General features: G+C 43.5%; 1 protein-coding gene and 1 pseudogene across 2 annotated transcripts in view; one reads left to right on the forward strand and one right to left on the reverse strand.

Annotated features, from left to right (window-relative positions):
• The window catches only part of TMEM178B (transmembrane protein 178B), a 405320-nt gene that overhangs the window by 52486 nt on the left and 340444 nt on the right, over window positions 1-12390 (reverse strand). The window lies entirely within an intron of this gene.
• Window positions 1635-5095, forward strand: LOC105550510 (annotated as a pseudogene). The gene is made up of 2 exons (XR_001007740.1): window positions 1635-2015; window positions 2580-5095. The product of XR_001007740.1 is annotated as an uncharacterized LOC105550510 (transcript).

Here is a 12390-nt window from a genome sequence, read left to right on the forward strand (position 1 = left end):
CTTCCTGGTTCTGCTTGATAAATGTGGACAGCAGAGTTCAGTGGTAAAAGACACTGCTTCGGGGTCAGACTGTCTGGGCTTGAGCTCCGGATCTACCTCTTACTAGTCATGTGACCTTAATATCATTGGGCCTCAGTTTCCTCAGTTCTGAGAAGGTCTAATGATAGTACCTACCTCATGACATCGTTATGAGAATTATATTTGCATATTACTTAGAGGCTGGCACAAAGTAATTGCTATGTAAGTGCTTGAAAAGGCTTAGAAACAGACATGCAATGTACAGGTACACCCACACAGGCACATTCAGTGGAGGGCGCCAGTGGAGAGTGAAACAAGAGAGAACACAGCTTGCTGGGTGGGGGGTAGGGAGAAAAGTGGACGAGTTTACAGGTGAGAGGCACCTTTCCTCTTCCCAAGTCACTCACAGCTCCGCTAGAATCACCCATTCTGTAAGTGCCGATCACACAGCATCATTGTGGGCAGGACCTCTCACTTAGTGCCCATTCATTCGTTCATTCATTCACTGACTCATTCATTTGTTCATTCACTGAGGTCTATCTCTCAGCCAGGTATTATTCTAGGCACTGAAGAGAAAAAGATGGGTAAGGCACTGGCCCTTCTATCTCGAGAAGGCTGCTGGTCCAGAAAGCCTTGGGGTTCTCTTGTTGGGTTCTTTCCTACTGTCCTCCCACATCTTAGGCAGTCATCCAATTGTTTGGAGAACAGAGGCTACATTTTTTTCTCCTTTGTGTTTCTCTCAGCATCTAAGACACAGCAGAAGCTCTAAATCTCTATGGAATGAAGGAATCAGTCTATGCCATTTGGTAGGAGCATGAATGACTAGCAGTCCACAGTGTCTCTCCTGGACAATGAGCTAGCAAGGGAGGAAGGAGCTGACATTTCTTCAGCACTTACTATGTGCCAGGAACCGTCGACAGTACACTGTGCACAGCTCACTTAGAGGCAGATGATGAGAAAGCCTTTTCTATTTGTTTTGTTCAAAAGTGATGCCTAATGGCTTTGCTTTTATGTTTTCAAACGCTTTTCATTTTGCATGGTTTGCTTTCTGTGCTTGAAGCATCTCACATGACTGGAAACATTTTTCATGCTTCACGTGCAGTCAGTCACTTTTGAATTTTGCCGGCGTTTTGCTGTTGGGTCTTTTGTTAAGTAAATGCTCGTTATGTACTTTGTGTCTGGTTCTACAAGAGACAAGCATCCCCACCCCATCATCCCCATGTGTGCCAGTCTCTCCCTCTGCCCTCGATGTTGTCTTTGTTCTGCGGCAGGCTATCGAAGCCTGCTTGAATAAGGTGCTCGCTAATGAGGCCAAGGTCATTGGCGGATACGTGAAAATCCAGAACAAAACGAGAAACATTGGGGCAAAACCTTTTTTTTCAGTTCTCCCAAAGGAAACGGTGTGTTTGATTTACCTCCAAGTTGGAATAAAACTAAATGGATCGTGGATTTTTTTAAAGTATGATGGTAAAATATTTAAGGCAAGATGTTTATATATTGATAGCCAGCCTGTTCTGCTCCCCAGATGATTGCAAAAGGAGCAAGAGGCAAGCTATTTCTCTGAAACTAGCTCATGGAGTCTTTACACTTCTTGTGTCCTCCTACCCAGTAGCACAAAATAATTCCCAAGTTCAAGATTTATTTTTGCCTTCTGAAGACATGGTCTGTGTCACTGGAAAAGGAAAAAGGGTCAGGGCCTTCTGTGCTTGTAGGATTTGGATGTAGAGGTGGTGGGAATGTCTCCGGACTCGGGACCGCACCTCCAATGTCTGTGAATAGGACGGACTCACTGGTGTGTCCTCCACATGTTCTTGAGGAAGTTAACAAGGCTAAACAAGGAACTCACTGTCCTGCCTGCTCAGAAGACTCAGCACAAGAGAACACTCAGCAAGACTCAAGGTTTTGGAACTGGGAGGAAGTGGAAAACTGGCTCCTTCTGGCTCTCAGATCTTATGACTCAACAAAGAATTTAAAAAGAATATTCTCCCTATTGAAAGGTGAGAGTTTACATTTATATAAGCTTATATTACATTGTGCTTTAGCTTCATTCATATATGTTTGTCACTTACATGAATCAGAAGTGCATTTCTATGAATCTTATGTGTATCACCTCCCATCAGTGGTGCTGATCTTTCTCCTGGGTTTCTGATCCACATCTCTCACAGCTGATTGGACATGTTGAGTTGAGTGGTCTTCCTGTGCCTCTAATTCAGAACTTCTAAAACCCAGTTTCTCATCTTCACTGGCAAAGGACACCTCCCCTATCGATGCCAATGGCATCACCATCCTCACAATCTGTCTGTCCCCCAAATCTCAGGGACATTTTGAGTCTCATTCCTTTCATCCCTGGATTTCTGATCGGTTGCCGAGTTCACCTGATTTTGCCTCCACGGTAACTAGTGTATGCAGCTCCCCCTCTCGGCCCCTGGAGACGCTGCCTCTGCTCTGATTCTGCCCTTCTTCCCTTGAACCCAGGCAGCTCGGTGTAGTCAAGTGAGCCTGAGCTTCGGTTTTCAGTTTAACACTGTCTCTGTCGCTTTCTGCCGTGTGACTTTCAACAGGCCTCAATTTTCCCATCTGTATGGACAGGCGGCAAAATGAGAAAGTTTACATGAAATGCTGTCTGGCCATCAGCAGGAGCTCAGTGAGCACTGGTCTTCTTCCCTCTTGCAGATCCACTCCCCAGAATCTGTCTTTCCAGGGTTTCTCTGCTCCAATTCATTTTGTGTCCTATTGCCAGATGACTTCTCCTAAAGCCAACCTCATTCTCTCTCCTCCGTGCTCAAGCCTTGTGGCTTCCCACTGTCCGTCAGGGTGAAGTGCACACCAAAGGCCTAGGTTTTAGGCCCTTCCCGTGTGACCCTCCTCACCAGCACAATCTCCTTTGTCTCTTCCCTCCTTCACAAACTCAGTGCCATGGCCAACTAGGCAGCTGGCTCACCCTTCTCTATGCCCTGCTGTCCCCAGCCTTTGCTGACGCTGGAGAGAAGGCACTTCCTCTCCAGCCTTGCAGCCTTCTAGCTCAGCATGACCGTTAGCTCTCAGAAAGATACACTCATCTTCTAATGACATGAAAATGATCAATTGAGCTTGATTTGTAGCAAATAATAGAATAAATAATAACGCATATAATTGACCCCACTTTTGGAACTCTGCAGGGATCATTTAATTTCTCAAAGTTAGATAATGTTTATGTGAAGCAGATGCTACTGCTAAATATATAAATACACATTTATAATAACTTAGTGTATCTGTGGGTACGTGAGTATAGATAGGCAGAGAGATGCTTAGAGAAGATGGAGATAGATGTAAGCTAGACACTAGCTTTCTATATAAACATTTACATCTTTCTATCTAGCAAATTATTTTGAGAAGGAAAAGTCATTTGCAGATCCTCTCTAGTGAAGTATTAATTTCCAAGTGTTATGGGCTGACCAACTATATCATTTTATGTAAGAAGCATATTGCAGACATTAAATACCCTATTGTGAAGACTGAAAACGACCTAAACTATTCCAACAATTGGGATATGGTTATAGAAATTACGGTATACTCACATTATCAGCTATTATACAGCCATAAAAATGATGTTTTTGGAGAAATTAAGTGATGTTGGAAAAAAACTAGACATGAAATTGTATGTTTTATCTGCTCCTGGATATGTAATTATAATGATGATAAACACTAATGATAATAATAAGCAAGAAAAAAAGACCAAAAGGAAATATACCAAAGGTTAATAGTGGGAGAAGAGAATTTCCAATGATTTTTTTATTCTTCTTTATCATTTTCTGTGGTTTCTAAATTCCCCACAATAATAAGTATGTGTTGCTCTTACATCAAAGAGGAAAATACTTAAAGCATCATTTAAGAACAAACACAGAAACAAACAAATGTCCTTGAGCTCAGATAAGGAATATAAGGATAGAGGAAGTTCAAACAGTTCTTTTCAGCATCGTCTACCCAGAAGTTGTCCTTCCATGGAGGCATCTGGATTCCACAAAGAAAGTTTACTCATCAGCAGCTTCTGTGAACCAAATGCTATCAGCAGCTGCCTGCTAAATACTCTCAGTGACTTGACTTAGAGGAAGATGACCCAAGAATGCGAGAAAAAAGGGTCCGAGATCTTGCAAAAGAACAGAGCATTTTTTTCTATAACATCTCTGTCCGTGATTGACAACACATACAGGCAGAAGTCTTTTTAATTTTATTTTGCTTTTCCTTAAGACCTTTAAGGCTGTTATGCCATTTGTCCATGAGGCAATCTTTGAGTAGTTCTCCTTCAACAATTGGAATATACACAGGAATCTCTAAAAGAAGTATCAATGTGACTCACAACAATTACACATTTACAGATACATGTTGGGATTGGGGGAAGAAAAAAATTGTGATTTGGAATCAGTTTTCTATAGAAAAGTAGAAAAAGGAAATGCACATACCCTAAACAATGCATCTGCTGTAAAATCCTGAATGTCAGGCAGAGGATGGGGGTGGCATACAATTGCTTTACACATGGCACTGTGAGTGGCGCACAGAAGGGCTCGGGTAACATTCATGGTTGGTGGACCAACGCTTTTCATAACATGAAAGATCATAATGACACTGCGGGAGAGCACAATCAACTGTGCTTCTCTGTGACATCATGAAGCTGAGCATTCTTCCAAAGATCTAAAGAAGAGCAAAAGACTCCGCCAGTTACAGTGATGCTGTTAAATTAAAACTGGAAATTGAGACTCTTGCCACCCGAAAGTGTCTGAAGTCAGACTGCTGGGTGTGAGCATTGGCTCTTGTCAGACTGGTTAGCTCTATGCCTCAGTTTCCCCCTCTGTAAAATGGGATTCATAGCAGTGCCTCCCCTCAGAATGTGAGGGTTGAGGGGCTCATACATGGCACGTACCATTTGCTCCACAAAGGTGATCTATGTGGGGCACTGAGCACTGGGTGAACCTCACTCCCCCGAGCTCCGCTGAGCACTGCATATCACTGGCAAAGCCATTTTCTTTTCCTTCCCTCATCTGAATCTATCCAAACACTCTCTAGCAAATGGCTCAGATCAAATAAAACTCAACATTTTGCAGAATCTAAATGTATAAGTGGATTTATTTTTTATTTTTTTTTTTGGTCAATAAACAACATGAATCGTGTTGTCAACCAATTCAGGCTGCTGCAACTCTCTTGGGCCCACGATCCCAAGGCAGAAACCTAAAGGATGGCCATGCTGCTTCTCCTCTGAACTTGCCTTCACTCTAAAGCCCAGATCACCTTTAGAGCAGGCTCTTGAACAATTTATATCTGGATGAGGTTGACTCAGAATATTCAAACGTTGGTTAGATTTTACACTTCTTTCCTGCACTCCTCCACTCTCATCCTAGGACCTTGCGCTGTGTCTTGTTTTATAAGAATGATAACATTGATTCAGCACTCACCATGTGTTGAATAAAACACTGTTCTAGGGACTCTCCATTTAACTTGTTTAATTGTCATAACGACTTTATGCTTCAGAGATGGCATGGAGGGACACCCTGCCCAATGTAGTCACTTCTTACTGAACAATGACAAGCTGACCCAGTCAGATGCTCTTTGGGGATATAGGACTATGAAGGGCATACTGAAAGGGCAGCTTACTCAAGCTCAGCCTGAAACCCAGACAACACTTAGTCACAGTTTCTGCAGAGTCCAGACTGGGAAGCCCTGGGACCCAGGGAGAACACTGCTTCCCTGCATCCTTCATTCCCTCGCATCCTTGCAGCAAAAGCCTGTCACCAAAGATAAGCCAGAGCTGCCTCTTCCCAGTAACCTGAAAGAGACTCACCAATAAAACCCACAAGAATCAAAAGATGCTGAATTCCTTAGGTTCAGCAGCTTGTCAACCTATTTGTAAGAAAAATGTCAACCGTTTTAAATGAAATTCAATTAGAGAGTTTGCGCTGATTGTTTTATTCCAGGCTGAGCACTCTGCCTCCCACACCATCTCCATAAATGTGCTGAATGGGTGAGTTGAGTTATACTTTTAAATTGAATGCACCAAACAAACACGATGATTTTTGTGAACAACCCAAATTATACATAATCCATTTTTTTATATCCTAAAGCTAAGAGAATGACTTTGAGTCAATAAAGGGAGCTTTTAAAAAGTTATTTTTACATTTTTTGCTTTTTAAAAAATGCTCATTTGGGGCTTTAAAAATGCTTCCATGGTGGTTCCTTCCTCCCCCTTTAAAAATTTTGTTTATACATAACATAAAATTTACCATTTTAACCATTAAAAAATATACAGTTTGGTGGCATGAAATACATTCATACTGTTGTGCAACCATCACCACCACCCATCTCCAGAACTGTTCATCTTCCCGAACTAAAATTCTGTCCCCGTTAGGCATTAACTCTCCGTCTTCTCCTCAGCTCCTGGCCTCCACCATTCTAACTTCTTTTTTAATTTTTTTTTTTATTTTATTCAAGTAAAATGGCATCCATCATGAACACCATCCTAATTTCTCCATGCATTCGACCACTCATAGACCTTCAATGCGTGGAACCATACAACATTTGTTCTTTTGTATCTGATTCATTTTACTTAGCATGTTTTCCAAGTTCATCTATGTTGTAGCACGCATCAGAATTTCACGCCTTTTAAAACACTGCAGTACAATTGATCATCTTCATCATTTTCAGGTGTACAATCCAGTGCCCGTGGAGGTCCACTTTTAATATGATTGTCATGGCAACAGCAACAAGCGGTTACATGATATACACAGTCCTCTCAACTTTTCAAAGTTCTTTCAGAGTTCATGCCAGAAAAAGGTGAGGAGGTTTGGGTTAGGACCTGGCTCTGCTGAGGACTTAATAAGTCACTGCACCTCTGAGCCTGCGATTCCTAGGTCTCGGGTGACAGGTACTAGGCCAGAGGATGTGGGTGGATTATTACAACACATTGCCCTGACTTGGTTTAAAGAAAAAACAAAAGAAGGAAGGAAGGAAGGAAGGAAGGAAGGAAGGAAGGAAGGAAGGAAGGAAGGAAAAAGAAAGAAAGAATGAAAGGGAAGGAAGGGAAGGAAGGAAAGGAAGGAAAGAAAACGCCCAATGACACGGTCTCAAGGGAAGTAGCGAAAGTGATAACAAAAGGCAGAGCTTGGAGTCCTGACTTGTGAAGGCATCTGTTCAGGGGGTTTTGTTGGGTGGAATTTGTTACATCTGCATTAGCAAAGCAGTGCTCCTCTAGGCTGGCAGCTGCGATGTTGAGAGGCTCATTACGCAGACCCAGACGCCCCGCTGAAGTCCATGAAGGCATGCCAAGTCAAAGCAAAGTGCTGGGAATAGAAACACATGCCCCTTTTTACACTGGGGAGAAATAGGGAAATTTTCCAGAAAACAGGCGATGGGGATGTTGACATAAGAAGGCAGGCACAGAGAAAGGATGTGCAAGGCAGGTGGAGGTGGAGGAGGCAGGCAGTCCATGGCCTGGTGGCTGCTGAGCCCAGGGCTGAGCAAAGACAAAGGGATGGCTCCAAGATACACATGTCACCCGGGCTCAGCAGAGGAGAGAGGCTGCAACTCAAAACCCAAGGAAGAAAGGGTGAGTTTGAAAGGAGTTGAGAGCTGGAATCCCACATTGTGTTAATTAACAGAATTGTGATTTGCCAATGAACGCCCAGCAGGGACAATCATCTGCTTGATAGAGGGGCCCAGCTTTCCTGATAGAATCTCAAGTGCATGAGCCATGAAATTACTTCTTAAAAAAAAAAGACAAAGACAGTCAAAAAGGACAAGCACTTGTGTTTGCGTACGGGAGGAACTCTTGCTGTTCTCTTTCTTGAAGAAAGCAGGCTAATTACAGAGACCAGAGATGAAACAAAAATATTCAACTATATCATCTCTCCCAGGAAAGGAAAGGATGCCAACTAAAATAAATTAATAAAAATACCAAACATGTGTGGAGCACTTAAAATACACTTGGTGGCATTTTACTTATACTATCCCACGTAATCCTCACAACTCACTGCCATCCTCATTATACAGATGAGGAAACCGCAGCACAGAAAGGTTGAGTAACTTGCTCAAGGGCACACAGCAAAGTAGAATCAAAACAAACATTCCCTTGTTCTTCCTGAGACAATAGCTCTCTGGTGATTTTTTTTAAAAAGGTCTAAAATGCAGTTAGCAAGAGTCCCAAATAAAATGCAGCTGAGAGAAGTTTTTCTCCTCTCGTCTTGCCAGCCATCTGCAGTGGCGTCTTTGTCCTCTCGCATGATAGTGATATGGGGTGGCCTAATTCCAGCTGACAGTATCTGCATTGAGACTCTGCATCCTTCTCCGACGCACATCTGATCTTGCTATTCCACAGCTTGAACTCCTCCAGCGGACTCCCCACTGCTTCTAGGAGATCCCAGCTCCTCCGATATGCAAGTCAAGACCTTCAGTGACGTGGCTGCTGTTTTGCCTCCTGGCCTTTTCTCTCATTGTTTCCTGCCTCCCTGTCTCTTGCACACAAATGCACCTTTCATGAGGTCAGATCTTACCGTGAATTCCCCAACTCACGGAGGCCCTCAGCCCTCCCACTCTCCTACCCTGTGCCTCTTCACCAGCTGTTTCTTAGGAATAAACTCACCTCCCCATTCTGCCTGGTTGACACCTCTGGGGCTTTCAGAGCCCACCAGGGGCCACCTCCTCTGCAAAGCCTTCTGCACCCAGCCAGACTAAGCTGGCTTCTTTACTCAGTTCCCCATACCTATCTCTATTCTAGTTCTCTCCACACGGTGTTGTAAAGGTGTTCTTTACTGACTGCCCTCTGTCTGCCCCCATACTCTTTCATTCACTCATTCATCCACTCACTCACATATACAGGCTCCATTCAGAGCAGGAACCACAACTGTTTCTGATTCAGTCACTGTGTCTGGAGCCTCTAATACAGTGATTCTCTCAATGTGATCCCTAGTAGCAGCACTGCCACTCTGGGAAACTGGTAGAAATGAAAATTCTTAGGCCTACCCCAGACCTACTGAAATGAAATATCTGGGGGTGGGGCCAAGCAATCTCTGTTTTCACAAACTCTCAGGATTGAGAAGTACTACTCTAATACAGTGCTTGGCACATCATATTCAGCACATGTGGGATGAAAGGATCTGCAGCTGTCACTAGAAACCAGCCACCCCAAAGCCTCGGGAGGCCTCATGTTACCCTGTCCTCCTCGGGGGGATGATCAGATATTCCTGGACTAGCTGCTCTTTCTTGCCCAGAGATAATAGGTTCACCCTTTTTTTTTCTTCCTAGTCCTGGTCCTGTTGACAACTAACTAGGAGACTTTGGAACAAATGAAATCACTGAATCCTTGGGTCATGTGGCATTTGGAAATCTAATAAATCTCAGCGTCAGAAAATGCAGGGATGAGACCCAGCCAGTCCTGGCTGTTACTGAGCGATGCGTGTAAACTCTCTGGTCCTCCATTCCTTTTCTGGAAAAGGAGACCTGCCTACATCATGGGGTTGGCATGCATATCAAATAAGAGAATCTACATAAACGTGCTTCTTCAACTTTAAAGCATCATGTACATATTAGTTATTACTGACAAAATGAGACATGCTGGGCCAACAAGTGCCAAAGTGTTCCAGCTATAAAATTCTATGATTCTGTGAAAATCTAGATAAAATTTCATTTCAACAAACACTATAAAAAGACGTGCTTCTCAGACTGTTGGATCATGATGTAGGTTCGGACATCAGATTGGGTTCCAGTCGGCTCTGATGCTTCCAGGTGTGTGACACAGGAAAGTCAGTTACCTTCTCTGGACCACAGTTTCCTCGTCTGTAAAGTGGGTCATGATTACCACCTACCTCCCCAGGGTTGTTTGCATATATGTAAGCTATTCAAAGGATATCAGAAGCATTCAGTAAATGCTGGGAACCATTCTAATGCACTATTACTATTATTCATGGTGCTGTTTTCATTCCTGAGGGGAAAAGCACCTCCAGTAGCAAGCAATCTACAAAGAAGAAGCATAGTTAATCTTCTGACTACATGACACTGGGTTGTACAGTTTTTGTGTGCTCCAGACTGTGGGATACAGATTTATTTTGTTTTGGTTTTATTTGGTTGCTACAGGCATCAAACAGGGCAGCCTTTCAGATTCTTCTGTCAGAAAGTTCACCCGTGGGTGCTAAACAGCACAGAGTATCAAAAACTCAGAGCAGAAGCCAGCAAACCTTTCCTGGAAAGGGCCAGATAGTAAATATTTTCAGCTTTGCAGGCCATATGGTCTCTGTTACTCAACTCTGCCATGGCAGCATGAAAACACAATAGGCAATATAGGAAGCAATAGATATTCCTGTACGGGACTAGTGGTGGGCTGGGTTTGGCTCATGGGCCATAATTTGCTGGCTTTTGGCTTAGAGAAACAAGGATATGGAGGTGATAGAATGGTGGTCCCTCCTTGCCCCATTTAAGACACTTTTTTTCCCTTCCCTAATTCATTACAGTGAAACCGGCTATCAACTCTATTTTATCTCTAGTTTATGCAACCTGAGGTGCAAATTCTAGAAATACATGAATTGTAACAAAATCCCACTTCAACTTCAGAATTTGAGTCATGTGGCGCTTGTTATAGGATTGTTATCTTAACAGATGACGTTCGAAGGTCCAGCATTATAAAACAAAATTTTTTCCATGTCTGCCTACACAAACTGCTTCTTTCTCCTCCTACTTAGAATACGATATATTTTGGTTAAGTAAAACTTTAAGTGCACCACAGGCATTTCAACTGATCTCTGTCTTTCTAGGAGTTAGTCACAATTATGTAAATATGGTCCTTTTGATCCAGCATATATGCATAGTAATTGTATAACAACATCAGCGCAATGATAAGTAATCTCAGTAAACATAGGCACAGCTCTCCAAGCGATGTGGGGCTGAATTAGTAGCTGTTTGTTCTGTTAGAAGTCCTTAGGATTTATGGGCAGTGAAGGGAGTTTTCATTTCACATCCAGCTCTAGCATAATCTGGGAGACAGGATTAGGGGTTTGGTTAAGTGCAGGGTCAAGATGGAAGGCAGGGAACAAAGTCATCAATGGAAAGAGGCAGAAACTTCCTGACACCTAGGGCAGTGGCTTCATGGGATACAAGATGGGGAAGAGGCCAGAATGCAGAGAGATGGAAGCCAGAGCCAGGGACCTTCCTAAGAAAGGAAAGAACAGAAATAACCCCTCCAAGTTGCCAGGAAGCTAGACAAATCAGATTTTGGAGGTACCGCTCAGGGCTTCTGACACTCCGGTAATGTAACATTGAACATACAATGTGCAGTGAACAGATGTAAGCTGGAAAATGACAGGGTGGAGAGAGGTGGGTGGCAATTTTATCTGCCATTTGAACCTGAACAGCCCAGTTTTAGGAAAATAGATAAAAAACAATAAATAATGTAGCATACCTCCTCTGTGCCCTGTAGCAATGGGCTTCCATTTTAATGAGGACTGAACACAACAGAGACATGTTGATGCCCTGATACATCCATTAAAATGCAAATCCATCTGTACAGCCTGTCACAGCTGCTTCGTGACACCAGGAAGCCCCATCCCCACTCCAAAGAGACCCAGAGGCTTTCATGGTAGTGCAAGCGGGAGCCCCACTGCCATTTTCAAGGCCCCTGCCTCCTCCTTTAGGGTAGACCCTCTCCCCTCTGAAAGGCAGCGGATCGCTTTTGTGCACCTGGGCACTCTGGGAAGAGGAACAGGTGTACAACCTGGTGAAGGAGTCTAGTTTGTCAGGAGTCTGGGTTTTGTCTGTGTGTGATGTGGGGAGGACAAAAGTGGGAGGCTAATCACCATCTAATTAATCCTTATATTTGTATTAAAGAACTTTTATATAAGTTAGTTCATGTGATCCTCACAGCCTGGGACATAGCTGGGAGTGTGTTTTTCTCCTCCTTAAGTTAGGAAACTGGCCCCATAGTTAAAATCAAGTAAGGTCAAAGTCAAGGTAAGCTCCATAGGCAGCTCACGACCTTGTCTCTAGACTTGGGGAAAGGCCTCCATGATGGTGAGGTCCCCTCCTCTGGCCCAAGGACATGTGGTTGAGGCACTGTCCTAGCCACGTTGAGCTCTTGGCATAGATAGTCTTTGGGCATGATTCAAGGTATCAGAAAGCTCAATTGCCCAAACAGCACCAGTTTGTCAGAGGAGCTGCAATTCTTATATCCCTATGCCCTCCACTGGATTAAGACTCAAGTCCTCTGTGTGCGGCTGTGGTTCAAGGAGGAGAGGGGAGGGTCACAGATACAGGTTAGTTTCCACTAGAAAAAATTAGCATGAAGCAGCTCCACAGAGAAAGACACATGGGAAAGCCTGTGTTGATGTAGAAGGGAGAGAGGGTAGGGCCTAAAAGGCCCAG

Source organism: Mandrillus leucophaeus, unplaced genomic scaffold (assembly GCF_000951045.1).
Source record: "Mandrillus leucophaeus isolate KB7577 unplaced genomic scaffold, Mleu.le_1.0 Scaffold49, whole genome shotgun sequence".
Lineage (NCBI taxonomy): Eukaryota > Metazoa > Chordata > Mammalia > Primates > Cercopithecidae > Mandrillus > Mandrillus leucophaeus.